Source organism: Tinamus guttatus, unplaced genomic scaffold (assembly GCF_059628265.1).
Source record: "Tinamus guttatus ecotype Peru unplaced genomic scaffold, ASM5962826v1 Tinamus_guttatus_pri_ptg000247l, whole genome shotgun sequence".
Lineage (NCBI taxonomy): Eukaryota > Metazoa > Chordata > Aves > Tinamiformes > Tinamidae > Tinamus > Tinamus guttatus.
In genome coordinates this window covers 3915726-3943401 of record NW_028288781.1, presented here as the reverse complement: position 1 = coordinate 3943401, position 27676 = coordinate 3915726, and the positions used below count along the sequence as shown (strand labels likewise).

The following is a 27676-nucleotide window of genomic DNA, read 5'->3' as shown; positions in this document are numbered from 1 at the left end:
TTGACGCAAGGAAGCATCTAGGGCAGGAAAGTTAAGAAGACCACGAGTCAAATTTAAGGCTGCATTATTGTCAGAACTGAAGGACAGAGCACCAAAAATGACATGAATCTGTCAGGAGCTACCAGTAAACCAGGTGCTCATTTTTATTATCTCATTAATCTTCAGGAATCAAAGTTGATAGCCAATGTAGGAACTATCCTCCATAGTTGATGGGGGGAGCTCATGGCTATAACCCAATACAAAAAATATTCTCCAAGGAACCCAGGAGCCCTCTTCCTTTGTGATGGAAGCAATAACTGTTCATGTTCACTTTTACCATAACCTCATTAAATGAAAATCTGCATCAAGAATTAAAAATCCAACTTCACGGTCTTCCAGTTGTCCAGTTATACTGGAAACATTGATTAAACTTTATGTATGATAGGTCATTTCCAGTAACAGAGAGCAAGAGCTGAGGTTTTGTAGTGGGTATAGCACCTTTCTGAGTTAGCAACTATGAAATAATAAGAGATTTACAAGATACATAGTTGATTTCACAAATATTGTCTGTCCAAATGCAGTTTGCCTGTGATGAGACAGGCACAAAAAGGTCCCTGAAGTCTGTATGAGTTGTCCTCAGTCCCAGAACCTTTATATGCAGCCTAACTTCTACAGGATTTGAATTTCTATGTATAATCAAGTGATTGAGTTAAGCCTTCCATCCTAACCTTAAGGCATGTATTACAATCACGATCAAGTGAACTTTAAGGATGAGCTGTACTGCTCCACATAATTCATTACAGATGTGAGGGAATCCCTCATTTCCCAAGGAATGGTCACTGCAGGCTAGCTGTTGCCTGACTGAGGTTAATAGACTGCGCTTAACCCTTACTGCAGAGGTTTGATTCTGATTCTGGCAAAAACAGGATTTAAAGTCATCATGATTCTAGCATTTTAACCTCTACTACTCCCCCATGTAATTATGATGATTTAAGTGTAAGTGGAGATTTAAAGCAGGGATCATAATGTTCCAGGGATGGTACAAAGGTACGCACTGCTTTCTAGCTGTGGGACAAAATTAATGGGTAGAGGTCACCACACATACGACATTGCTATCAATGAATTCAGCATTAACTTCTGTAAAATACGACAGTTGGGAATGGTTTTTCAGGCCCATCAACTGCAATACATTTTAATACGAGAATACAGTGGTTGCAGGACAACGTGTATTTCCTGGACTGATTGCGGGATTTTACTAGCAAATCAGTCAAGTATGGGTGGGAGGCAAATGAGTTGATGCTGCCATTCAACATTTTTTGGAACCTCAAGGTTCAGTTCATTGTTCCCAAAGCAATACTCTTCTAATATAAAATGTGAGATACTTACATTATAAAAGTATAATAATATAATATAGTGGAACTGTTTACCTGAATATACTTAGTGGAGGAAGGCACAGAGGACAGTCTGATCTTGTATGTGTAGCAACTTGAAGGAATTGAGGGACTGTGTGAGTTGTTCCCTCTGGACCTGTGGGTTCTTATATAACCTTACGCCGAATGTTCAGTTCTCCTCGGAGGCTTGTGTATCGCTCCACCAAGCATGGCTTTCTGAAGGGTTCACACTGTAACATTAAGGGCACTTTTATGTCTCAGGAGTAGGTAATCTGTACAGACGAAACTTTGGGAAGCTCTTCTCAGTGACAGCTGCATGCTCCCTGAGAGTGCTGTTGTACCAAGAAATCAATGAACTAGTCTGGAAATCTTCAGAATTAGACTGTTTTGACATAGCTGAGTGGACAGGTAATACTTCTAAAGTTCCTGGTATTCTGGGGTAGGAAATGGAGTTTTAAAGAGTTGCAATAGTCATTTTTTAACATGGTGTTTAAAATGTTGTGATTTCAAGCAGATGGCGTAATGAGTTACATATCTTTTCAGGTTTGTTATAGGGAGGGAGCCATTAAGTTCATTTTTTCTCACATGGGACGCTTCTGGAAAAAGGCCTTGATGGGCGAAGTCCTGTGCTTCTACTATTTCTGACTGATCTTTAATTTAGAGATTTGTCCAATCTATACAATTTAAGAGACACACTCTAGGTGACCCTGATGTGCAGGGGGTTGGACTAGATGATCTCCAAAGGACCCTTCCAACCTTAATGATTCTATGTCACCATTAAGCCCATTCTATGATGGTCCACGCAGTATCTTGAGATCCACCTGCCCGCTGCCATTAGGAATTGGTGGAGTTCAGACATCCTGCAATGTACCATTTAAATGCCTAAACTATGATTTTTAATATCATTTCTCAAAGTAAACAGAAATTCACCCATTGATTACTTTATACATTTATTTTATAGTAGATCTCTGTTTGAAGAAAATAAAAATATATGAATAAAAGGAAAATGAGTATCTCTGAAAAGTAGAAAGAATGAATGGATAAAAAAGGAATGATAAAATAAGAAGGAAAATGAATAATGAAGTCAAGGTTCTTATTGGACTTATTTTATCCTGGTGACTTAATCTGGAGTCCATTGAATACCTTTCTCTAGATTTATCAGTTATGTCTGGATCATTCCCTAATTATGTAACCTCCTTCTAGCCTGGGCCCAAAATTAAGCGTTACAACATCTTGAGACTTTGTTACATGTGACTACAGTGATGTTAACTAGCTACACATACAATGCCTATTTATTTATATTCTTGCTATGTATATACTTATGTATATACTTTACATACCACATTAACATGGTATGTTTTCTCTAGTGCACTGATAGGACAATAAAATTGGTTCATGTATCACTTCTTTGCTTTTGGAAGCCATGCTTTCTCGTTAGCTCTGAAACAGAAGTGGTTGTAAGGTAGCCTGGTTTTTATTTGGGAAAGCATTGATTTTTAAACCTGAGACGTGAATGTCCTCCTTTAGTGACCTGACTTGTAAAGTACTATGTAAATGCTAAGAACTGTTTATAACTGTTAAGAACTGTTTATAGGAAATCTTTCTTGTATTCTACTTCCTGAACTATCTAAGACCTTCTGGGAAGATGGTTTATCTGGGCTATCCTGGAGTTTTCCATAATGTTTAAATGAGAATATGATTTTATTGCATCACTTGGCATGTAAGATACAGTCACTTATTGCTGATGAAGAATCCACAAACTGGAAAAGAACTGTACCACTGCAGTTTATATTATATTGTCATATACATCATAAACATTTATTTTTCATCAGCATTAAGTGTTCTGCTTGACTGTTTTAATATATCTAAAAAAATCAATAGGTCTTGCACTTTATCCTATGGGCTTAAGAGAGAAATGAACTGAGGTTCTGTTGGATCAATATATGTCAGAAGTGAGTGAATACTCAAATATTTCTGTACAAGTGACTGATGAAAATTTCTTCTTTTTCATAGTCACTTTTTCTGCTATTTGTTGAATTGTTTTCCATATGGAAATACAGCTTTGCTAAGAGCTGTGTTGGTTGGTGATCTTGTTTACATTTCTTAAAAAGGAGACAACTGGAAATGATGATATCACTGTTTTACAGGTAGCCAAACCCCTTGGCTTTATGAATTTTGGCTGAGATGGTGAGGAGTGCTGGGACCCAAGTATGATTCCACCGCCAACTCCATCAGTGTTTCATACTGAGAATGGGTAATTAATTTTCTCTAGAAACTTTACTTGCCACTAAAGAATACAGATATTGCTACAGAATACTGTTAGCAGGACCTATATTGAATTTCTGGTAAAATGTACATCAAAATAAATTTTATTTTCATGTGCTGTTCTAGGTGAAAGAATAGCTTGAAATACCTAGCTTTTGGAAATGTAATGATTACTGTGAAGATATTGTGCCTTCAAATGAGGCATATAATGAAATGGAAAGCTGATTATAATATTTTAAGAACCTTTATAATCTAAATTGGTTTACTGTATTTGTAATCTCTTTTAGGCCTCTTGGACCTGATTTTTATCTGTATTTATATGTTGCCTAGCACAATGACAACATATGTTTGATTTTGTAATGTGATTCCTATCACAGTAGTCTACAGAGTAATATTAGAGTATTTTTAAAAGAAACCATAGATATATAGAGATTGTAGGAGGAATGTTTTTTAGAGCGGTGCTTCATATGCAGAAAATAAATGTACCTTTTGATATTAAATTAAATATTTGTAGGTAGTAGCAGACTTCCAGTTTTTGTCATATGATTAATTCTAAGTAAAGGATTACAGCTTACGTTTTATGAGAAAAAAAAAAAATATCTGTTACAGAAAAATAGAAAAAAAATCTAACCTACTGAGAAGTTCATACTCTAACATTCTAACCAATGAAATGATAATATTCAAAGGGGCCTTCCAACCTAAACCATTCTGTGGTTCTGTGAAAAATAGCAATAATTTAGTGAATTTAATTTCATTAAAATCAGTAAGTATTTTTGCTAAAACTTGTAGCGGAGATAATACTTGATCTGAGATAACTACATAAGCCATGGAAATTCTGGGTTAGGACTGCCTATCATCTTGTTCAGGCCATTATCAAAAATCGCTCGTAGAAGAGAAGCTAGTTAAAAGTGCCATATATCTGTTGATGTCGATTGTGGTAAATTCTCCAGGGTCTCTCTCTAAAGACCCCACAGTCTCTTTGTAAGGACATTGCAGACCTTTCAGATCTTCTCTGAAAGGCAACCCCTCCTTCTGCTCTATGAAACAACAAAAAAAATGCTTTGTGCTATATCCGTTGCATTATCCTTTTAGAATATTAAAGTGTAGTGGGATTGCAGAAGAAACGAAGATGGGATAGTTTATCACTGCCAGCCAAAGCTGGATCCAGTTTTTCATCATCTGTCTTGAATGATCTTAGGATGTCTTCTTTGCTTACCAGCAAAGCAAAGCAAATTACCATTCTCTCCTCATGCTGTTAAGTTACATGTATAGCTATATTATTATTACTTGCAAGACAGAGTAGAACTAGAAAAAATATCATTTTCAGATTACACTTGTAGCACTGAGACTTAAAAAGAAATCCAGTGCTGTTTCAACTGCGAACTTAAGAGGTTTGGTATACAACCATAACCACTGAGAGACAGTGATCACTGTTTTATTTATGGCACTACTTCAGAGACAGCCAGCTAAAAAAGTGCTGCCTTAAAGAAGCTATAGAAATACCTTAGACTCTGCATGTGTTGTTGGCCATAACTTTAGGGAGAGAGTAGAGAGTTCACCAAATCCAAAGGACTTTGAAGTGATAGATCTCCAGTTTGCTGTCCTGGGCACTTAGGCTCTGCAGTTCTTGCATGAAAGGAGTATCTTTTTTGAGGGGAGGGTAATGGTCAGATGGTGTGGAGAGAGGAGAGCAAAGTGCTATTCAGTGGGATTCATCTTGCATGGCAAGCAAGACATTTTAGGCCTCACATTCTGCCGCACAAATATATGCTGCATGGTATTTTGGTTAGCAGTTAAGTATCCTAGCAAGTCCTGCATAATAATCTGTCTGGTAAGGCTTGATGGTGCTTCACTGTGTTTAAATGTGTGTGTGTGTGTGTGGGGAGACTGTTTAGATAACCAAAGGGTTCCGGTGCTCCGGTTTGTGCAAAACTCCCGATACAGAAAGGTTCTGTCTTTAGTATCTCTCAGTCTCATGCCAGTGAAATACAGAAGAGGCATAGCTTATTGCTGTTTTCTATCATCGTAACATTAGCATGTATGGTGTATTGTGTGAAGTAAATGCATGCTTTATTTTCTATGTTATTGTTTATTGGATGACTATTAAATGCCATGATCAGAAAGCAGTTTCCCATCTTGTTTAGGTTCTGCAAAAAAAAAAGGTCATGTGTAGAATATCTAGCTTCTGTGCTAGCAATACAGGATTGTGCCATATATTTTTGAGAGCTGCTTCTGATTTTTCCAGCCTTAAACAGTACTATCAAATTGTAGGTAGTGTTATTGCTATTTGGCATTATATTTCCATTAAAAAGCACAGTACAAGTGACAGAATATAAGCTTCCATTATCTACTAGTCCAGGTTTTAATATCCCAAAGCTATAATTTAAAGGAACAAAAACTTCCAACTACAAATCATACCTGCAGTCACAAATAAAGAATTCCATTGAAGGTTCCAGGAATCTTGTTTCCGAGTTTCAAAATCCTATACTCTAGACACATTCTTTAACCTCACATCCAAGAAATTAATGAGTGGTTCTAGTAGTAGCATTGTTGTAGCTGTGGTTGTTTAGGATTATTTGTTTAAATGTAACTCTTCCTTTTCTCTCTGTCTTAGCATTATTTTCACTGTCCTCAGTGTTTTTGCTTAAATCCATCATTTTGATGATCGTAACTGGACAATTCTATTTCATGTACTTAACGGCACTTCATGTGAAAGAGTTCTGCCTACATTTCCTGTTTATTTTTCGTTGCTACTTTTCAGACTTTTTCCATCCCCTTGGGTTTTTTAAAATCCTGTTTGGTACAAACCAGGGTGGTCCAACTGGCAGCCCAAGGAACAGTTCCATCTGGCCTGCTGCATTTGCCAAGGAGGAGCTAGGAAATGCCTGTACGGGCACTGCACTGCCCTCACAAGCAAATGTTACCTATTGCTCAGATGCATAACCATGCTTAAAGCCAAACTCTTCTGCCGCGTACACACAGAAAAAGAGTGGGACTAGAATTATGTCTTTTTTCAAGCACAGACAAGAGTGTAAATGTGCAAGTTGTCCTTTCAAGACAAGCTTCAAAGAACATGCCATAAAAGGCAATTAGCACCTGTCCCTAAGCCAGCTTGGCCACTGTTGTTTTTCCTGGTTAGACTGATAATAGAGTGACAGGAAAGTTGAGCTTAAGCCCTAGGTGAGTTGCAGCTAATGGGAGATTTAATAACAATTTAACAAAGCTGATACATTAATTCCTAGAATCATTGCTGGCTCTGCACTGACTTCCTTGAGTACCCTCTGTCAAGTCACTGTATCTTTTTCCCTATGCAAGATGAGCATTATGATAACAACCAAGCACTATGCATTAAGAGCACCATAAAAACCACTGTATTTTGTCAAATTGTACAGTATATAATTTCAAATGGTTTCATTTAGCTACTGTGCACTTTTCCCCTTGTTGGAGACTATTCTACCTATCATGCATGGGTGCCTCACTTTGAATCAGTCCATCTGCCAACTTGCCTCATAAGAAATTATCTATCTCAAAAGCTGAATTTATCTGATTTTCTCCATTAAGACGTACAATAATAGCCTTTCAATGGAAAAATGAGCACAACTAAGCATGAGGTCTAACTAGTGTCTCATAAAACAGTAACATCACTTCTTTTGATGTGTATTCCATTTCCATTAAAAATATTTATAATATTTAGCAGGAATGAGGCAGACAACACTTCTTGGCACGAAGTAAGAAGACAATCAAAAACAATACACCCAAGTGAGCCTTCGCTCTTACCATATATCCTTGGGTGATGACAGCAGAGCTCTGCCACTTTTAGTTTCCTTATTGACGACACTGTGCCACATAGGGTTATAGGACAGCATACAGTAGAAAAATAAAACAGAAGACAGTGTGTAAGTTTTTTCTGATGCCTTTTAGCATCCTGCTTACCTTTTAAACAAATGCTGGACTAATGATCCTAACTTATAACTCCTTTCCTGTTCAGAGCGTACAGCAGCATAACTGCTCTATTCACTCTGCACTCATTTATTTTAAATTATTTCTTCTGTTTATTGTCCTAGGCCCTCTACACTGGCCTGTAGTGTTCCCCATTATACTCTGCATCTCCAATTTTGGTTAGAAAAAAAGCTTCTTTCTGATACAGATCATCACCCTCGGGGTTTTTTTTTTTGGTGCTGATTAATCTCATTTGTTTTCTGTCTCCTCTTTGTCTCTTTCTCTGTCTTCCTACTTACTCATTATACTATCTGTAGCTCTTGTATATTCCTCATGTCTTTCTTTCCATTTATTTCTTTTCCCACTGTGACATCACCCATTTTTCTCATACTGATTTACCTGTGTCTTCCTTTGGTATTCCTTTCCCCCTCTATATTTTCTCTCCACATCCTTCAGTCTTTCAGTTTTCTCTCTTCCTCATTCACTTTGCTTTCTATCTTGCAGACCTGTTTGTTTCTCTTTCTCTTCCATAACGTTTTCTTACATCTGGGGGATGACTGATGAAGTCAGAAAAGAGGAAAAGAGAAAATAACTGTAGGAATTAAGACATAGACTGACTTTCAGAAAAAGCTTTTTATTCAGGGATAAATGATTGAATGGAAGCATCAAACAAGGACATCATCATCAACAACAACAAAACCTGCAGGGCTATTAATTAGTGAATGTGAATCCTGTTACTCAAAAATTACAGTTAGCAATGTTATGGAAAGACTACATGAGAGCATATTTAAAAGCAGATAAAACTAATGTAGGGGCAGAACAAAAGTAAAATTATTAAATACTTGTATGGTGAGAGTCTCTGGCAATGTATGTAGAAAAACAAATGCTACTGGAGAATGAAGCTAGTAAAAGAAATAAGGACAGAAATAAGTATGGGAAGGTATGCAGTCATAACTGAAGTATAAAAACTTGATGAGTCACTTGCAATAATGACCTGCATCAAGTATTTGGAGTAGATTGAAAATGAGAAAAATACCTAAGAGTTGGGGGGAAAAAAAGTCATTTTCTGTTACCAAAAAAAAAAAAAAAGGTCCTCATCAAAAAAAAAATAGAAAAATGTAGGTCATACTTACCCACTGGACCGTGATTTCTCAATATTTTTTATTGATGATAGTAGCATTTTGCCCAGATTTTGTTTCTTTTGTTCTTTGTAGTGAATGAAATTACAACTACAGATAGAATACAGATAGTCACTGACAAAACTGGAGTAACAGACTTACAAAAATGTCACAAGCTTTTTGATCACACAGAGAATTAGTTTTCAAAATAAAAGATCTTTTTAGTAGATCTTCAGTCTTTCTAAAATGCTAGTCATTGACCATCAAAAATTATGATAAGGTGGTGTGTATTATCACCACCACCAACAACAGTATGTTGTTTCTTGAAAACCTCATAGTAATGCCAATGAATCCTTTGTTGTTTCCCAGCTTAGTGAGTAATAGTGATAGCATAGCCTTTGTGATCAGAACATTTTTCTGCCTGAAAGTTCTATTTGCTAGAAATACTGTGTTAAGAAATGATAGTACCACGAGAAATTAGATACGTGGTTCACCTGAGTACCACCAGCTTCACTGAATGAAGGCACAGGAAGTATATTCTTAATTAAAATATTAACAAGATGATATGCAACATTTTGCAGAAAACCAAATATACATGCAAAGGTAGAAAGGAAGACAGCCCAGATTACTGTAGTCTAAACTTATTCTGCTACAGTTTAAAGATAGTAACAGAAAAAAAAGACAATTCCAAAGAGTGAATGGTTGTGGGCTCTCTATTCTTGTTGACTGCAATATGCCCAATTTGCCTCAGTATCTCATTTATCCATTCGTTTGTCCCTTATTGCTGCAGAATGTATACACCTAGACAATTTTCCAGACAGGTGAATCTGTTCAAGGAGAAAGTCACCACTTGACAGAAAAGAACAAAACTTTGCTTCCTACCTATAAATTGAGTGAGGTCAATAATAATACGGAGAATGCTTACAACAGCCCTTTGATTTCCAAACTATTCTGTTGTCCTCCTTATGGAACATTAACTTTACTTGAGGATACAGTGGGTGAAAATTACTCCATTATAGATCTGTAACCCTTTTTACAGGTGCAGGTGAAGAAAAGGTGAACGTTCCTTTATTTATTTATTTATTTATTTATTTTTGCGTTAGACTTGCATCACATACTCATAGCAGAGAGATGAAGGGGATTGTTTCCCCCAAATGACACACATGTTCTGCTGAGCCAAGTCTGAGATTTTGTTCTTTGTAAGGAAGCAAAGAGAATGCCTATTTATGGTATTTTGCAGCTGCACTGAAGGAAATATTCTCTTCAGATTATGTTGAGTGGCTCCCTAGTACACAACGTTTGTGGTCCCTCCGCAGAGCCAAGAGCCATGTAAGCAAACTTTCATCCCGGCTGGACCTTAAAGATCCGATCCTTAGAGATGAAGACAGTCCTTCTCAAGTTTAACATTCAGTGAATCCAGGATTCCTGGCAATATGCAGGTTTACTCCTGTCCTTCTAACATTGTTTACTAAATTAGGTGCTGATTGTGCTTTTCAAGTATAACCTGTAAGAAATAGCATGTAGCTACTGCTCTCCAAAAGAGATAGAGAAAGTTGTACCCCCTACAGTATTTCCGAAGATGAAAGTAGAACCCATTGCAATTTTATGTTCTGGGCAGCATATTAGAAAGGAGGATGGAGAGTTAAGGGCTCATCTGCTTCCAACATGCAGAGAAGGTATCTGAGGATGCTCTCCGTCTGAGCTGGCAGTCCCAGCAATAGACATCAGAAGTGGGGATGTCTTACTCCTTTTGTGTTCCTGTAGTGCTACCTCCTAGTTCCTGTCATGGCCTGTTGTTTACAGGGATATTGATAAGTTTTGGGCAATTGGTTTGTTTTAATTAATTCAGGGTTCTCTTCTCTTCTATCTGCATAGTCTTAGTGAGCAGTAGGTTGTTTTGGGCCAGAGGGAATGGTGTCTGTCACTCAGACGACGCTTGTCTATCCGTATATGGTACTGTGTTGCTTGGTTAAATATACCTCAATTGAGTTGACAGCATAGCATAGCTTTGTGGTTGCATAATCAATGTTTTCCTCTTTTGCTTCATTTGTGACCTCTAGCCAAACCCTGTTTGGACTGACTAATTTCCATATGAGATTTTCTATGCCATTATTACTATACTAAATGAGTTTTTTGCGAACTTGAAGTAATTTATTTTGTGAAATGAGCTGCTGTCAGTGTCAGAAGTATGTGGCTTCTTGAAACACTGAGAAAGCAAACTCTCCTTTGTCAAAAATGTCCAATCCTCAGAACTTAGGAGACTTTCGGCCTAATTGCTCACAGAGCATGGTTTATAGAACCATTTGGCATGGTTTAGAGAACTTGAAGTGTGAAAAATACAGCTCTTGTTGACTTGTGCTGCTGAGTTCTGGTCTTCTGGCAGACTTCAGAGATAGAACACAGTTCCACAAAGCAGCCTTCCCCTTCATTAGGGAGACCTTGCTTTCTCTCCTTTTGTCTTTTTCTTGCCACAGTCTACTCCCTCACTGGCTGTAGTGCAGATCCTTCTCTCTGGATACCCTCCCTTTCAGCTGGACACATGAGAGGGGCAAACTTTGAGTTTGCTTGATCTTTCCAGGGTGCCATCCTGCTTCTAGAGCAAATGAGGCTGAAGTCTAATGACGGCATCCTCATTTAAAGCCCAAGCCTTAAGCATTCCCTAAACACAGTCCCTCTTGAGTGTTTTCTGAAATAGGGACCCAAAATAGAGTATATTCTTATAAAAAGAAGTGCAACACAGTGATTATGGATGCAGCAAGCAATTAAATATTGCATAAGTAAACTTAATGCTGATGTGCTCCTGTTGTGCTCTACATTTTGTGTTAGACTTGGCTATATGTATCGTATTTTATACAGATTTTAATGTGACATCTATCTTACAGAAAACAAAATAAGACTTTTCTGAAAAGCAGAATTGATGTTAAGTGGAACTATCTTGACTGCTGGATGTTGACTGCAACATTGGTTCCATTTGGGTTTCAAATTAGATTTGTAGCACAGCCTCGTGCATGTTTCCAAAGGGAGCATCTGGCACCCACCAGAAGCTATCATCTCTTTTGTGGGCTGGCCACAGCAAGGAGAAGATGCATGCAGTTCAGCAATGACTTTCCCAACCATTTACCTACAGCAGAGGAATATTGAGACTGAGAACTGTGGGTCCTATTCCAGGTTCTTGTGGGAAGTAGTTGTAGTAATTAAATTTTTGCATACTTTCCCACCAATTTGCCACTTTGCTTTTGTCCATAAGCATAACACACAGCTTGCAAACTTTACTGATAGTCCTTTGTCTCTGCTGAAGCCTTCCTATCCAATCTGCTTCCCTTTATACTCATTTTTTTATGAGCATCGTGTCTTCCAATCGAAATGATTCTTTCTGTGCACCGTGTGTATAACAAGAGGAACATTGAGAACACAGGAAGACTGTTTGCTTCTTTTCTGTTCTAGTGCCCAGTGCCATAATTGTTTCTGGCAGCTGAGAGGAGCAGTTGCAGGGAAAAGCCCTGCTCAGTCCTGGAAGACAAAATGTGAAAACAGACTCCATAGAGAATGTTGCTTGAAACCCACAAACTAGCTTTCCCTGAACACGTGCAAACTCTTGATTTTTGTCCATAGTTTATAACTTGTCCAAAATGGATCAGATTGTGTAGTGAAAATCACCCTACCATATTTATGCCCTTTCTTCGAAGAATGTAGGTTGAAGACTATCTCATTGAAATAGCTGTAATTTTTTTTTAAGATAAGCAGAACAGTATATTTTAGCTTCTTTACTGGTTCTTTTACAGAAATGGTGTTTAAATCTTAAAATTAAAGTGTGTAATCCTGTTCAGAAGACTCCTAAAGAAAGCATAATTTTCCTAACATTACAGAAAATTCCGGATTTAACTGTAGAACAGGATTTTCTGGAAAAAGTATTTTTTTCTGGAGAGAAAATTTCAGTGGGAATCTTTAACGTGTATCTGGCCGTCTGCATGAAATAAGGATTGTCAGGCCAGCTCTCCATCTGCTGTAAAATTAACATAATTCTACTAGCTGACAATTGGTTTCATTTCAAGGGAGAAATAGAAAAGGAATGAGTTACCCTGCTGCTCAATAAATGTAACTGTAAATTAATTTTCACGTACCAATGGGACCACTTTGCATTCCTTGAAAACTTTTCGGCAGTTCACGATGTGGTCAGCTTCAGTATCTGCAGAGGGTGTACTAGACCTTGAATATAAAAGCCTTGCTTTCGTCTAGAGAGTTGTGTAGCGTTTAAATGGTTTGTTAATCTCTCCCATGGTTGAAGACTATCCTTAAGTCCATCTGTAATAGTTGGGTTTATTGAAGAATAATAAAAAAGAATTTCTTACAGAGCAGGGTCCTGCTGTCTGATTAACAGCTGGGGAGAAAGAAAGGACAGATGAACAATCTAATGTCTTCTACTGGTCATTCTGAAACCAAACTGTTGTTCAAGAAGAAAAGACGAGGCCAAAAGTCCTTGCTAACACAGGTTGAAATGCCAAGACCACTCTCTTCTCTCTCTTTACCTGGGAAAGTAAAACCATTTCAGTTGCCCCAAAATGTATGAAGGGTGGGAAAGGAAGATTGTTGAGCTGCTTCCTGCAGTATGACCCTGTGTTTTTCCTCACATCCATGTAAATCGTATCCAAAAGCTTATTATTATCTCCTTTTGCTTGGACTATTCCCTTTCCCCTATATTGTCAGATTCATTGCTCTCTGGACTCTGGGTTCAGTCAGCTCAGTGTGCACATGTTTCAGGAAGTCATATAAATCCTATATGTTCATTACTAATCTACTAGTCTGAAATCACTTCATAGTTTGCTGTCCAGATAATATGGATAATGTTCTATATGGATATATTCTATAACATAGATTTCTTCTCAGGTAAAAAAACTAATAGATCATTTTAGTTTGCTTATCATTAAGAAAATAGTTTCTTCTCTATTTGAATTTGAGATGGTTTTCATGAATTAACCACTTTAAGAGAAATATTAACTAGATGGAATTAAAGCCAGATTCTGATGACTAGCAGAAGCAGCAATCTGTGAATTACTGACGTATGTGTTAAAAATCTCCCTTGAGAGCAGGAAAGTTCTTCAGATGTTGAAACTGGCTTAAATAATTTAAATTCATAAGAGTGGTGAAAATTCTTTGGCTAATAACGTTAATCTGATTTCTTCACTTCCAACCAAATCTAAAGTATTTGAAATAGTTGTTAACAGTGTTTTGATTTATTTGAATATCTTATTCAACAGAATGGTTTGTATCTTTTTACTCACACCTTAGAACTGATCACACTAATATTATCATGTGTAAGTGTGTATGTGCTTGTGTGCATGTGACTGCATGTGTATAATATATATGTGTTTATCTGTAGTTTATCTGTATAAAAAAAGATTATATATATACACATATATACGTATATATATATATAGCTTCATTCTAAGTAATGTAATGTCAGTAGTATAAGACATTGTGAGAACAGAGTCAAACTTCTATACCTAAGGCATAGGTCAAATTCAGTTTTCTTATATGTATATATAGCAAATCATATACATACACAGGCACATGCACACACAAGTTTTCCTGGGCAAGCTCCGGAAGTGTGGGATAGATGAGTGCACAGTGAGATGGATTAGGAACTGGCTGGATGGCAGAGCTCAGAGAGTGGTGATCAGCGGTGCAGAGTCTGGTTGGAGGCCTGTAGCTAGCGGGGTCCCCCAGGGGTCAGTCCTCGGTCCAGTCCTGTTCAATTTATTCATCAATGACCTGGGTGAAGGCACAGAGTGCTCCCTCAGCAAGTTTGCTGATGAAACCAAACTGGGAGGAGTAGCCGATACCCCAGAGGGCTGCGCTGCCATCCAGAGGGACCTGGACAGACTGGACAACTGGGCAGTGAAAAACCTCATGCAATTCAACAAGGCCAAGTGCAAGGTCCTGCACCTGGGGAGGAATAACCCCAGACACCAGGACAGGCTGGGGACTGACCTTCTGGAGAGCAGCTCTGCAGAGAGGGACCTGGGTGTCATGGTGGACGACAAGTTGACCATGAGGCAGCAGTGTGCCCTCGTGGCCAAGAAGGCCAATGGGATCCTGGGGTGTGTTAAGAGCAGCGTCTCCAGCAGGTCGAGGGAGGTGATCCTGCCCCTCTACTCATCCCTGGTGAGGCCACATCTGGAGTATTGTGTCCAGTTCTGGGCTCCACAGTACAAGAGGGATGTGGAGCTGCTGGAGAGAGTCCAGCGCAGGGCAACAAGGATGATCAGGGGCCAGGAACATCTGCCCTACGAGGAGAGGCTGAGGGAGCTGGGCCTGTTCAGCCTGGAGAAGAGAAGGCTGAGAGGGGATCTAATCAGTGTATATAAATACCTCAAGGGAGGGAGTGCAGAGGATGGTGCTGATCTCTTTTCAGTGGTGGCCACTGATAGGATTAGAGGTAATGGCCACAAACTGAAGAACCAAAAGTTCTGCATGAACTTAAGGAAGAATTTTTTAACAGTGAGGGTGACAGAGCACTGGAACAGGCTGCCCAGAGAGGTTGTGGAGTCTCCTTCTCTGGAGATCTTCAAAACCTGCTTGGACGCAGTCCTGTGCCACGTGCTCTAGCTGACCCTGCGTGTGCACGGGGGTTGAACTAGATGATCTCTAGAGGTCCCTTCTAACCCTAAGCATTCTATGATTCTATGATTCTAAGTTACCAAGTTCAACATTCAAATAACAGGAATTACTACATTATTGTGATCTGTGCAGTTGAATTTAAGCTTTGGTTATGCATTATGCTTACTTACATGATCTCGTACATTTTGTTCCACAGGCAAATACATATTGAAGAACGACTTCTACTGTTGCAGGTGAGCTGATGTTATTTCACATTATTGAATTCACCCAGCACCACCTATGGTGAAATCATGATTTTCATTTATGTTCTTCATTATATGCTAACCTTGAGCAGAGTTTTTGCTTCATATACTTTCCTGTGCTCCTTTAAACTGCATTGGATCTAGCTCAAGACATGGGAACGGATTAGAGAATCTGTTTTGCATATGTTCTTTCTTTCTTCCCTGCTGGAATTTAGAAAGGCAAAAAAGGCAAATGCATAAATAAAAGAGACTGGGACAAGAATAGCAGAGATATGGACAGTGGGGATAACGGAATTGTGATAATAGGTGGAGAGAAGGAAGGAAACAGAGCCTGGGTACTCTTCATGGATTAAACTTGGTCCCTCATATGTTTGCTTTTAATTATGAGATTACACTATTTTTCCATAGAATTCCTACCTCACACAGGATGCATGTGATGAGCAGCTATTAAATATATTGCTTTGACCTTATCTTGCATGGTCTCAAGCCTTTTTATTGCAGGCATTTCAAATCCTTGTCCAAAGGCAGAATTACTCGTATCTTTAGAAAATTTTGTAAGGCCCTTGTCACATTTTATATAGGTTTTCATCAACGACTCTTACTCTAGTAGCTGCTAACTTTTGAGCACTTAATGGTTTGCACTAAGTACTCTTTTTAATGTTGTCTGTATAATTATAAATATGCATACATATGTGTAGAATACAGTATGAGCAAACAAACAGATGCATAAGTATTACTTAGGGTCATAAAGATGCTTAAAGGTTTTTTTCATAAGGTGTGAGAGGTATGGAGTTGTGTGTGGGTGTGAAGAACTCAAGTAATGACTGCCAATCAGAAAAATCGAAGATACTCGTCATTGTTTTTAAACATCGTGTTACATCACATAATTCTGCAGCAGTTAGTCATCACATCAAAAGGGAATAATAGTGAAAGGCACTTGATGGCTTTTCAACATCGATGAGGTAGCTTAGTAAGAGGAATAAATGACTTACCCTTTCAGCATTTTAAGGTGAAATGGAAAAACTGCCGCAAGAAACTTGCATCTGTTCTGTTGTGTTCTTTATTTGCCTTTTTTTAAAAAAATACATAATTGCAATGTGCTAATAGCAGTGCAGATTTTTTAGGTTCATATAGGGATTGGATAGGTTAGCAGGTTGTCACAGTGTGGTAGTGTGATGTGTGGTCTAGAGGGTCTTCAATATCAGTTTGTAGCACCAACTTAAAATTATTGCCTAGTTAAAAGTTAATTGTCCAATACTGAGCTGAGGACCATTAACAAGAGCAAGTAGTGAATACCTAGGAATTTAATATATGAATTTTAATTGGATTGATCAAAACAGTATGTACTGCATTTTTTAAAAAGGTTATAGTTGATATGCATACAGTATTAATTATTTTTGAGAGAGCTGACAATGTATGACAACAAAAAATGTAGCTAATATTTTCAGTGTGTAATGTGCAATCCTGGCATGTTATTAGATAAGTATTAATAAGAAGGTGAAATCTTAATATTTTTGAAGCAGGAAAAATAGCTAAAGAGCAAAATTTTATCTAAACAACCCTATTTTCACTAAGATTATAAACTAAATATGAATGTGGTTTATTACAACTAGAGTAGAACAAGTGATAGAGTGCTTCATAAATCATGCTTCACGAACTAGTTCATCTGTCATCAACAACTATTTAATGGACTGAATATGAGCAATAATCAGAGTATTTTTTTGTTTGGATTAGTGTTAGTTCCCATTTTATTTAACATCTCCATGCATGAAGAAGATGGTGATCAGTAGGTTCCCTTGAGCTGCATGTGACTTCAAGGCTTCAGTTTTACAATTAGTGTAACCAGCTTAAGTCACCCTGCTACTGTCCCACCACTTTTCTGCTCCAGGCTATGGGTTATGCTGCCTGTCTTCTGCTGGCACCAACATTCATGCAGCTGTGTAATTGGTTGGAGCAGAGAGTTGATCTGTCTGAAAACAAGCTTTTTTTTTTTTTTTGATTTTCGGATGAATGAAGTCAATCCATCTGATCTCAGCAATCTAGTGCTGGCACAAAGCAGGGGCTAAGGGCTCAAGGAAATAGGAAGAACTTTCTCTTGGTGGTAGCATGAACGTGGATTGTGAAATAAACTGGTTATGCAACTGTGCCTGAGTTGTGATGAATAGCATGCTCTAGAGAGGACAGAGAAATAAAAAATGAACTAACAAGTTGTAAACGGGCACTGTAAAATCCGTGCCCCTTGTCCCCCTTTTTTGTTTACTTCAGTTTCTAAGTTCTCAGGTTGTATCACACAGGGAAGAGGGAATACTTCCTCTTGGTGGGCCTAATCCAGTGCTCTTAACAGTCAATATAAAAACCATGTTTTCAGTGTAAAATGGGTCAAGTCTTGTTTGATTCTAACATCATTCATATTGAATGAATAAAAAGAAAAATAGAAATGAAAAATGTACCCAAGGAAATATTTTTCACTGAGTATCCATAAAATAGTAAAATTGTGTTATATATATTTACGTGAAACTATTAACAAAATGTATCATAAATCTAGAATATAATATGGCTTGAATTTTGAAAAATATGTGATAATTTAGCTAATAATTATTTAAAAGGTGACTGCTAGTGATCAGAAAACTTACACATTCTTGCTTATATTTCCTGGTCAAATGCATGCTGTACATGTCATAAATTCCAGATTCTTAAGAAAAGCATGAAAAGCACGTTTTAATTTTGCTTTTCTCACTTAAGTTTAAAACAATAAAATAATAAGATAATTAATATTTAAAATAATAAGTTTAAAAGTTCCTTTGTCATACCAGCAATACTTGCTGAAATGAATGCAATATGAGTGTTATCACAAATAGTTAATTCCTAAATGTAATGTATCTTTATGGAGGTAGGAAAATTACAGTATTTAGTTAGTTATTTAGCGTGGAAAGCTAAGTTTACATCAAAGCACCAAATTTCTAGAAATCTTGCAGAGTGCAAAAATAAACTAGGCTACAGAAATGATCTAAAAGATAAGATTGTATGTTTTCAGGACAAGTGGTCAAGTAACTTGCTTTCCTGATAAATATTCTTGAAACTAATGTTGGGATTTTCTCTCTCGTTTAGCTAATCAGTTGAAGTTTAATAACTAAGCCTTGCTCTCCATGCCGTCTACCTTGCTTTCTCCACTTTTCCTTAACCTCACCTTCCAAGGATGCACTGCTCATGTAAAGCTGATAGCCACTCGGAATTAGATTTATAAAATTTTCTGGGCTTCTAAGCTGCTTTTCTCACATTCATATGATTCTCCCCTGCCAGCTTAGCCTTCTGTCCTCCACCCATCCCTGTTTTGATTAATTTCTCTCATGCCGCGTGCCTAAATATTGCCCAACCCATGTGGAAAGTCCTTAATTCTTGTCAAGACAGGGTCATGACTAGCCCACCCAGGAAGATCAGAACCAAGGCTCTCAAACTGGGAACAAGGCTCGCCCACCAGTATAAAAGCCATTATTCCCTCGTGCTCACCCAGGCCTTTGGGTTAGCAGGCAGCTTGAGCAGAGGCACAGAAGGTATGTGTTAGGAGGAATGGAGATGAGGAAAGAGTAGTCGATTTACCAGGGATGTAAAGAGGAAGATGTGAACCATGCAAGGGACAATTGGGCTGGGAAGACCTGAGTTGGAGAAGGGATGCAAAAGCAACTAAACTGAGGTCAGAAGTTTAGGACAGGGAGAGCCAGTGAGTGAACAGGGCAGGGAAAACAGATTTGGTTAGTTAGCTGGTATGTTTTCCCTTAGTTGTGTCTGGTCATTTGGAGGAGCTGGAGAAACAAGCTTGGCAGAAGAGCAGAAAGCCAACCTACTCCAGCTTTCTCAGCCCCACGGGGGAGCTTGAATTGAAAAGAATTACCGAGTAGACTGAGGCTATACAGTACTTAATTGTGGAACAGGGCCACCCTCAGTTATGTGATGCCTTTGGCCACCTTCATCAAAGTCTTTGATGAGTAGTGCCGTTGGTCCACTGGATCCTTCAGCAGTATAGCTGCATTAGTCCATGTTGACCTGTCCACAGTGTGTAGAATACTGGGAGAAATTAAAAAGTTAATATGAAGAGAAACAAATCAAGTTCTTCAGGGGGCTGGAAAACTGTAATCTGCCTGTTCAAGAATATTCAAGAAGGGCAACATTTTGAGGATGGTGTGAATGTGTTGCAGGACCTGAATCAATATTAGGAATACTAGAAAGCCAAGTAACCCTGGCTGTGCTTTCATCACATAATAGGGGAGCTATGGTATGAGTATAGTTGCCATCTCTGATACCAGCTTCTGCTCTACATATGTCTTTATCCAGATTTTGGGAATGATGCAGGTTGGTTCCAGGGCAGCTTTGACATACGCTCCAGCCAAGAACAGTTCTCCAATTGCTGACATCTTTGGTAGTGCTCCCAGGCAGCAGATGGTTCCAAGTCTTCTGCAACCCCTTTTATCTCCTCCCAGGTAGCAAATACACATAGTCTTATCTTTTCTTAGGCACATATTTTACTAGAGAAGTAGTTTCGGTCGGCCATCGCTTGAGTCTGCACACATTCATGCACCAGAAATATTCTTCACAGTGAGCTGCTAATGCCGGTTCACCTGGAAATGGATGGGAGGAGGCAATGCTCATGCAGGGGGGAGCTGTTAATAACTGTTAACTTGAATATTTTTGGACTACATAAAGTGGGCCAAATTGTGTGGCTGCCCGTACAGGGAGAAGACATGACACAGATCCATAGCCTCAACCTTTTTCTTATACTTTTCTTCCATCCAGTGTTACGAAGAGTCCTGCTTCTGGAGCCAGGCCATCACAGCTTATGAACTTCTGGTCCAAAGGCAGCACTCCTTTCTAAGAAGGCATTCTATGTAATCTATGCTTGTATTATATCTCATGGAATCTGGCCAAGTAGTATTCACTCCTGTGATATCTTTTGAAGTCCTTGACCTTTTTGATGATTTCCATGCAGTTCGTAATTAACCGAACCAGCTGGCCCTAAGTGTTTGGCCATCCTACTTGACTTTTGTGGCCTGGAATAATCAGTGAGATGGCATATTCGGCTATGGAGTGGCAGATTTTGGTTTCCTGTCATTGTTACTGAACAGGCTCCTATATAGAAATTCACTTTGGTCTTCTCACTAGCGTCTGTGGAAGATTTCTTAGGAGTTTGAGTATCAGAAGGTTTCTTTTAAAAACTTTCTTGGGGAATGGCTCTTTGTACATGAGAAATCTGCCTGCTTCCTCTCAGAACTCATTGCCTAATTCCCTGGTTCATATGGAATGACTACAGGGAAGGAATGGCAGAAACCAGGGAAAGACAAGGATGTACACCAGAACTGTGTATCCGCATGTGAAGGAGAGCTAGGGAGAAGAAAGGGTGTCCACAACGCTGCTCAGATGGTCAAGTATGACCATCTGAATTGCCAGTGAAATAGCCTGAAAGACAAGCTCTGGTGGTGATTCATCTTGGAATTGGAAGAATGGGAGATAAATTGTGGTCAGAGAAAAAAAAGAAACTTACTTGGCAGTTAAGAAATGGGCTCCTATCCAGTCTTAAAAGATTGTCTCAGTGTAGAAGTCTGTATTCTATTCAGTAGTGATTCAAATCCTCTTATGCTGTACAGTTAGAAAGCAGCATCCTTTTCAGTTATGCCCTACCTAAGGAGTAGGACATCCCAGGGCCTCCGCTACGTGACAGTTAGCTGCAGCTGGTGGGAGGCAATCGGGGAGATTGATGAGGGAGATCCCTGGCAGATTTGCTAAGGCCAGTACTCCCCCTATTCTGGGCTGTGCATGCAAACGGAAGTGAGGGAGGCATGGAGAGCGCTGGGTATACCTGCTTCCTTGGTGTCTTTGGCCGTTAGGGGAAAGAATCCCTATGTGGATGCATTCAGTAGAACCTGCTCAACATGCAAATTAGATGTATCATATAACATGGGCAAATACTAAGAGAAAATTATATTTTTTGCCCTGAATTCTTCTGTTACACCCAAGCGCATGCCCTTTGATTTTTCCTTTCATCAGGTGCTTTTCACTTCCTCTTTCTTTTTTTGACTGACAAAGGTGAAAGCATCTCCCTTCATTGTTTCATGAGCACATATGTTTTTTTCAGAGAGCCAGTACAGGGATACAGATGGTAATCAAAGATCAGAGTAAAAAGCACTTGTAAACTGTGTCTCTGGTGAGCAGCACAGATACAGAAATCTAGAGAGATTGAGAAAAAAAGGTAATTAAACCAGGTGCAGTGTCCTCTCTTCTCTGGTAATCATGGAAGAAAACCTCTTTGAACAAGTTCTCCTGGGCACATTTGTGGGCATCGAAGTATCAAAAGTGAGGTTAGGCTCTTCAGTGATTTTCATAAAAAAATCTTAAGGAGCAAAACCAAAAACTTAAAGAAAGATTAATAATAAAGATAAAGAAAGAAAATCTCTCTTGAGATTTCCCATCTGCCATTATTTTTCACTATGAAATGTAATTGTGACTTTTTATACTGATGTTCTGCAGTGATAAAAAAATGAATGAATGTGGCTACAGATTTTAGAGGCTTCAGTGTAAAGTGGCTTTGCTGCTGAGATTCTAGTTTACACCTGCCACTCACAGCAGAAGATTTCGGAGCTGCTGGTTTCTAGCTGCTGATACCATGAAGGCCAGTGTGAGCTCCACTCAGGAGGAGAGCTGAGAGTCCACTAGTTCTGGCTCAGCAGCCCTGCTGGGACAGTATCTCTTGCTCGTGTTACTGTTCCTAGACACCTGTGTGATCTTATATTGTGGATCTTCACTGGGCATGTGGTCAGCCCCAAGGCCACCCTGGGCTTGTCCTGTATGAGTAGGTACATTGCTTTTCATCTTTCTGAGCTTCCTGCGTGTCTCTAAGAAAACTGATTTATTTCACCTATGGCATGAAAAAACATTTTAAGGTGTACTTGGGATATGATAATTCTCCTGGTTAAGCTGATTGCTATTGTATTTACCTTTCGTTCTATTAGGCTGGTCTTTCGAGACTGTAATTAAGAACTACAAAGGGCCTATATTGTTCAGAGTTAAGTTTTGAGACTTGAGTGTAACTTGTCTTCCATTCTTCATGAGCATGTCAGGAGCTTCTCTGTTTATATCATGGGACCTACTGGTACTGTTTCAGTTTCTATCCGGAAAAGTGTTTCTTGTTTCTTTTGGCTGAATTTGAACTGGTGGAAATCGTGCATGTTATGCTATGCAATTACTAATTACTGGCATAGATGATGAGAGAACATTTCTTCAGTGTTCAGTAACCTGATGTATAGTTGTGTCAAACAGTAAGTAATACTTCTTGAAATCTATTTCTATATGAAGAACTACCAGATTCAATTATTTTGAGATAGATACTTGCTGAAGCAATAACATTACAATATCCATGAGTTTTTCATCTCTTATTCTAAATCTTCATGTTATGATTTTTAAGTAAATTAGAATAACGGAAAAATGACCTACAGTTTCTGTTTTTTTCATTTCACTAAAAATGTGAAATTAGAGTGAATATTAAATTCTCTAATATTTGTTTTCCCAGGGAGTATTATATGGTAAGCCAAATTATTAAAAAAGATACTTGGAGAAACTATTTCAATTGACAAAAAAGTAAGATAAATGTTTATTTGAGTACCTTGTAAACACATGGCCTTATTGCTCTACAAACTGTGGCAAAACATAAATTGCTAATACCATTTCTTAGACATCAGTAAATGCTGCAATTCCTTTTTGTACTGTCTCTTAAAATTTACCATATCTTTCCAGAACACTGCTGTTTAAACCCAGAGAACCTGGATTCTTTAAAATACAACATGTACTTTTCTGGATGCCAAGTTGAAAGTGCTTTTAGTAGGTTGTGTGACTGATCCATTCAGAGGCTCGATTATCTGATTGTGCTCAAACATTTTTAATTCAAATATGAGCATCTGCGGCCAAATGTTTCTAGTATCTGGTGCTAACTTCAACACATTACCTCTGAAAGGGCTAAAAAAAAGACAAAAAAGTTTTTTGATCACGTGCTACCCTTGATCATGTTACCAAACCTCGTACAGAAGCCAATACATTTGTTCAAAGGAAGCAGAACATAAAGGCTATAAAATTAAATCACTATATCACAAAGAATGAAGGGATGTCAATGTAATGAGAATAGAAGTGGCCACATTCTATTTTGTAGTGTTCTGTGACCTCCATGGGAATATAAGGGCTACTTCTGAACGTCGCCTCTGGATGTGTACAATTGTAGTTATGTAGGGGAATGTAATTACTTTCCCCCTCCCACAAGGTGTACAGTAATATGCCAGTAAACACAGTATTAAATTCTGAACTTATAGCCAGAAACACAACTGCCCAAAAAGCAAGTACATCATTATGTCCAAGTAAATATGCACTCATACAGTATATGCTTATATGTATCTTCAAACCTATTTCTGAAACTGAGATGAACGTTTTCTATCATCTGTGAAAGCTATGATCCGTGTATATGTGGCCATAGTAATGCTTCATCTTATAAAGCATTACTTTGTATGCTATTCTATTCTGATCTTCCTCATATCTGTTCACATTTTGGAGTCATCTGTGAGGGAGCTAGGAATAACTTCTTGAACGTGCTAACCGCTTTTAAATTACAATAGAAATATTTGTCTCAAGTAATGGACAACTGCTAAACTGCTGAGCTCAAATAGAAGTTTACATGCTACTTCAGACATACTAATGAAATCTAAAGATACACAGAGTTACTTTGGGGAAATTCAGAGTGGATTTCAGCACTCGTATTTATCAAAACTACTATTAAGTTTCTGGTCTCCATACAGTGAAAGGAGGGAGGACTTAGCTACTCCTAATGAAGGAGTACTTTGTATTTTGAGCTGGCTTGCCTGCACTGTGTGGTTGTAGGTGACAAATGAAACTCATTTGCAAATATAACGACCAAGATTATTGAATATGAATTAATGTCTATACCAGCAAATACCTTTACTGTACACTGAAGAGATATTAACAAATCCTAACTGCTTTTATTTCACTCTCTATGCAATTGCAAATGAATCTCAGGCAAATCAAAGGTATTTATGATATTGATCATATTGATCTGATCATAGGTTCTGACTTCAACATATTTATAAATGCTATCGAATGCTGTCAAATGCTGTATAAATGTCAAGAAGAAGTAGGCACGGCAACTTCTGATACCTATTCTTCTGGCAAATCTGGAATAAACATTTAGAAAGATCACAACTCATGTGAAACCCATCACATATCCTCAAAAACATTTTCTTGAAATATAATGTTACATCTTAAGATGATCTGGAAAACATTATGCTTTTCCTTTGCATTCCAGCATTAAAGTACATTTCCTGTCTGCTGATATCTTAAATTTACTAGTTTGCTTTCTTTTTACTCTTCCTTTTTTCAGTGATACTTGACTAAAAATAATTTTTAGTTAATTATTCTCACTGTAATTACATTAACAGCTTGAATGTTTTAAAATATTCTGTAACAATATATTTTTGTAAAAATTTCATGTTGTATTAGTTTGTCAGACGTATCATTGGCAAATTTTAAACTAGAGAGAAAAAGAAATTAAAGGCCATGTCAACTGTGTTATTTCTTATAGCCACATTTCAAAAAATTTTATAGATTGTTAGAAATACAGTACTAAAATATATAAACAGTTAATAAAATGTGTAACATACCATGAATGCACATCAGTGAAACTCTGGAATATGTTAGAATGAATTATTTTTGTGTAGCTTGGTGTGGCTTGTGCTTTTGAAATCAAGCATCAATTTTCTAGTTTTGACTGAAATCAGGACCACCCTGAAGCAAAGCTTAATTGAAAGAAATCATTTAAGAGGCTCTATTTATCATTTTGATATAAAATCGGCAGATAAAAAGATGTAACAAAATATGCAAATTAGAGAAGAAATAACCTTTACATTAAAACAAACAGTTTTAGGTATTTTGAATTAATCTCTGATGCCTGTATCCTTGGGAAGAGAGAAAATCACTGAAAATTGTTTGGAAATAATGCTAGTCTTATTTAGGATGCGTGGTGCTAGCAGATGCGGGGCTTTATTAATACAAATTTTAATCATTCTTTCATAATAAAACACTTCTGAAAAGACATAAATATAATTAAAAGTCTAAATTCATTAATATTTAGCAACATACAAAAGTTTCTTTTCGTCTGTTTTATTGATAAAGGAGATGCTCTATGAGTAATCATTGTGTAGGAAAAACATCACAACCTCAATATATTTATTGTCAGCTACTAAGAATTTTGAAATACTGCGTCAGCCACTGTCGGGCAGTTTTTAGATTAGTAACTGATATGGAGGATAATGTTAATTTCTGTCATAACGCCTTTAATAATTGGAATTTGGAGCTGAAGATAGATATTATTAAAAACATGATGTCACTCTGACTAAGTATCAAGACAATGTTGGTAATAAATTGTTCCAACAATAGTATCAGTTTATCTGATAGATGGCCACTGTAGGTAATGGCTTCTTGCTGTTGTTGATGTGTACTGTTGTTTTAATAACCAAGTTCTGGAAGTATTAAACCTTATGAAAACAGTATTTTAAAAAATGAAACTTTACATTTCCATGTGTCACAGAGCACAGTTTTGTAGATCTGAATAGCTAGCTGTTCATGTATGTATTTTGTGTTTGACTTTTGTTATAACAAGAGGGGGAACCAAGGTTATTACTCAGAAAGCATCCACATAACAAAAATAATATGTACCAATAAAAAACAGATAACTCAGGTTCTCTTATCCTGTTGTTCTGATCCTTAAGACAGGTCCAGAAAATACAGAAATTCCTACTCTTCATTGCTCAACAGGGAGAGCTTCCATCCTGGAAGAGCTTCCATGCAGCTTCCACAGTGCTTTCAGTTTGCCTGGTGGACAGGTAGCAGTTTCTTATTCCTTTCTTCAGTTTTCTTTCAAAGGGGTACCACCATTCTTGACAGCATCCCTTACTGCTCTCTGGCAGCTAACTGTTAGAGTAATTTTCCTTTGATTCTTCAGCAGAGCTTTTGAAACTTTGAAAGCTTATGAAATATTTAAATAGGGGTCCATGTAAAATATCTCAGAGCACTTCTGGTGTATCTAGGCTCTGGCATAGTAGAATTTTTCTACTATGTGCTCCGTTATATAGTATCATGGTTTGCACAAAGTGGTTATTAATAACAACACAGAGCTGCGTATTTGCTTGCTTACTGACACAGTTTTGCTTACAGAGTTTTGTTCTGTCAACTACACGGTGACCAAGTCAGAAAACAATCCTCCACATTACTCCAGTAAACTGTTAAAGAGATTAGGCAGCTCAAGAAACAATAACTAAGGTCAGGAGAAACAAAGAAAAACAAATGTACTTAGGTTTTTGTTTATATATATATATATATATATCTATAGTTGATAAAAGCTCAATATAAATATCATTTGATGAAATGCCTTCTGTAGTACAAGACACAGTAAGAATAGTTACAGGAACATGCTGATTGAGTGGTTACATGATACGGGAATGGCCCTGGTAGTGAAGCATGGTAACAGGGAAGGTTCTAAGCCTAAGAAGTGTAAAGTGGCTGTTCACATTTCAGAGGCAGATAGACTAAGGTGACCAGCTTTGCATTCTTCCTAAGATGCATCCATGGCACAGCTTAGGAGCTTGATCTATAAAACTCTGCTGTATTCCGTGGTTGATCAATCAAGTGTATTTGTTTCATATCTAAGTACAGTATTATCTATCGTCTCATAGGAAAGAAAAGCAACTGCACTTGACTGGAGATCGCTCTGGAGGAAGATGTGATATAAGGGCTTCATACTATAAGGGACAAATAATTGTGAGTTTAATGCATTTCCTGAGATGCATCGTAAATGGTATAATAATATCACAGGTATTTGATGGCCCACTCTTGCAACTCTTTTCAGTCTCAGTTTCTGCTATATTTCATGGCCTTAATAAAATGTCAGGATTAAGTTCTTATATTCAAATCATTCACCTGAACAGCTTCAGCCCCCAAGTTAGAATTTGTGCAGGGAAATAATAATGATAATAACTTGAGAACTGTCAGTTATTTACTCTCATGTATAAATTTATGCGTGAAA

General features: G+C 37.7%; 1 long non-coding RNA gene across 1 annotated transcript; it reads left to right on the top strand.

Annotated features, from left to right (window-relative positions):
• Window positions 1–27411, top strand: LOC148594393 (uncharacterized). Its single transcript, XR_015913501.1, has 3 exons — window positions 1–133; window positions 3518–3624; window positions 27327–27411. It is a non-coding gene; the product is annotated as an uncharacterized LOC148594393 (long non-coding RNA).
• Window positions 27412–27676: the final 265 nt, after the last annotated feature.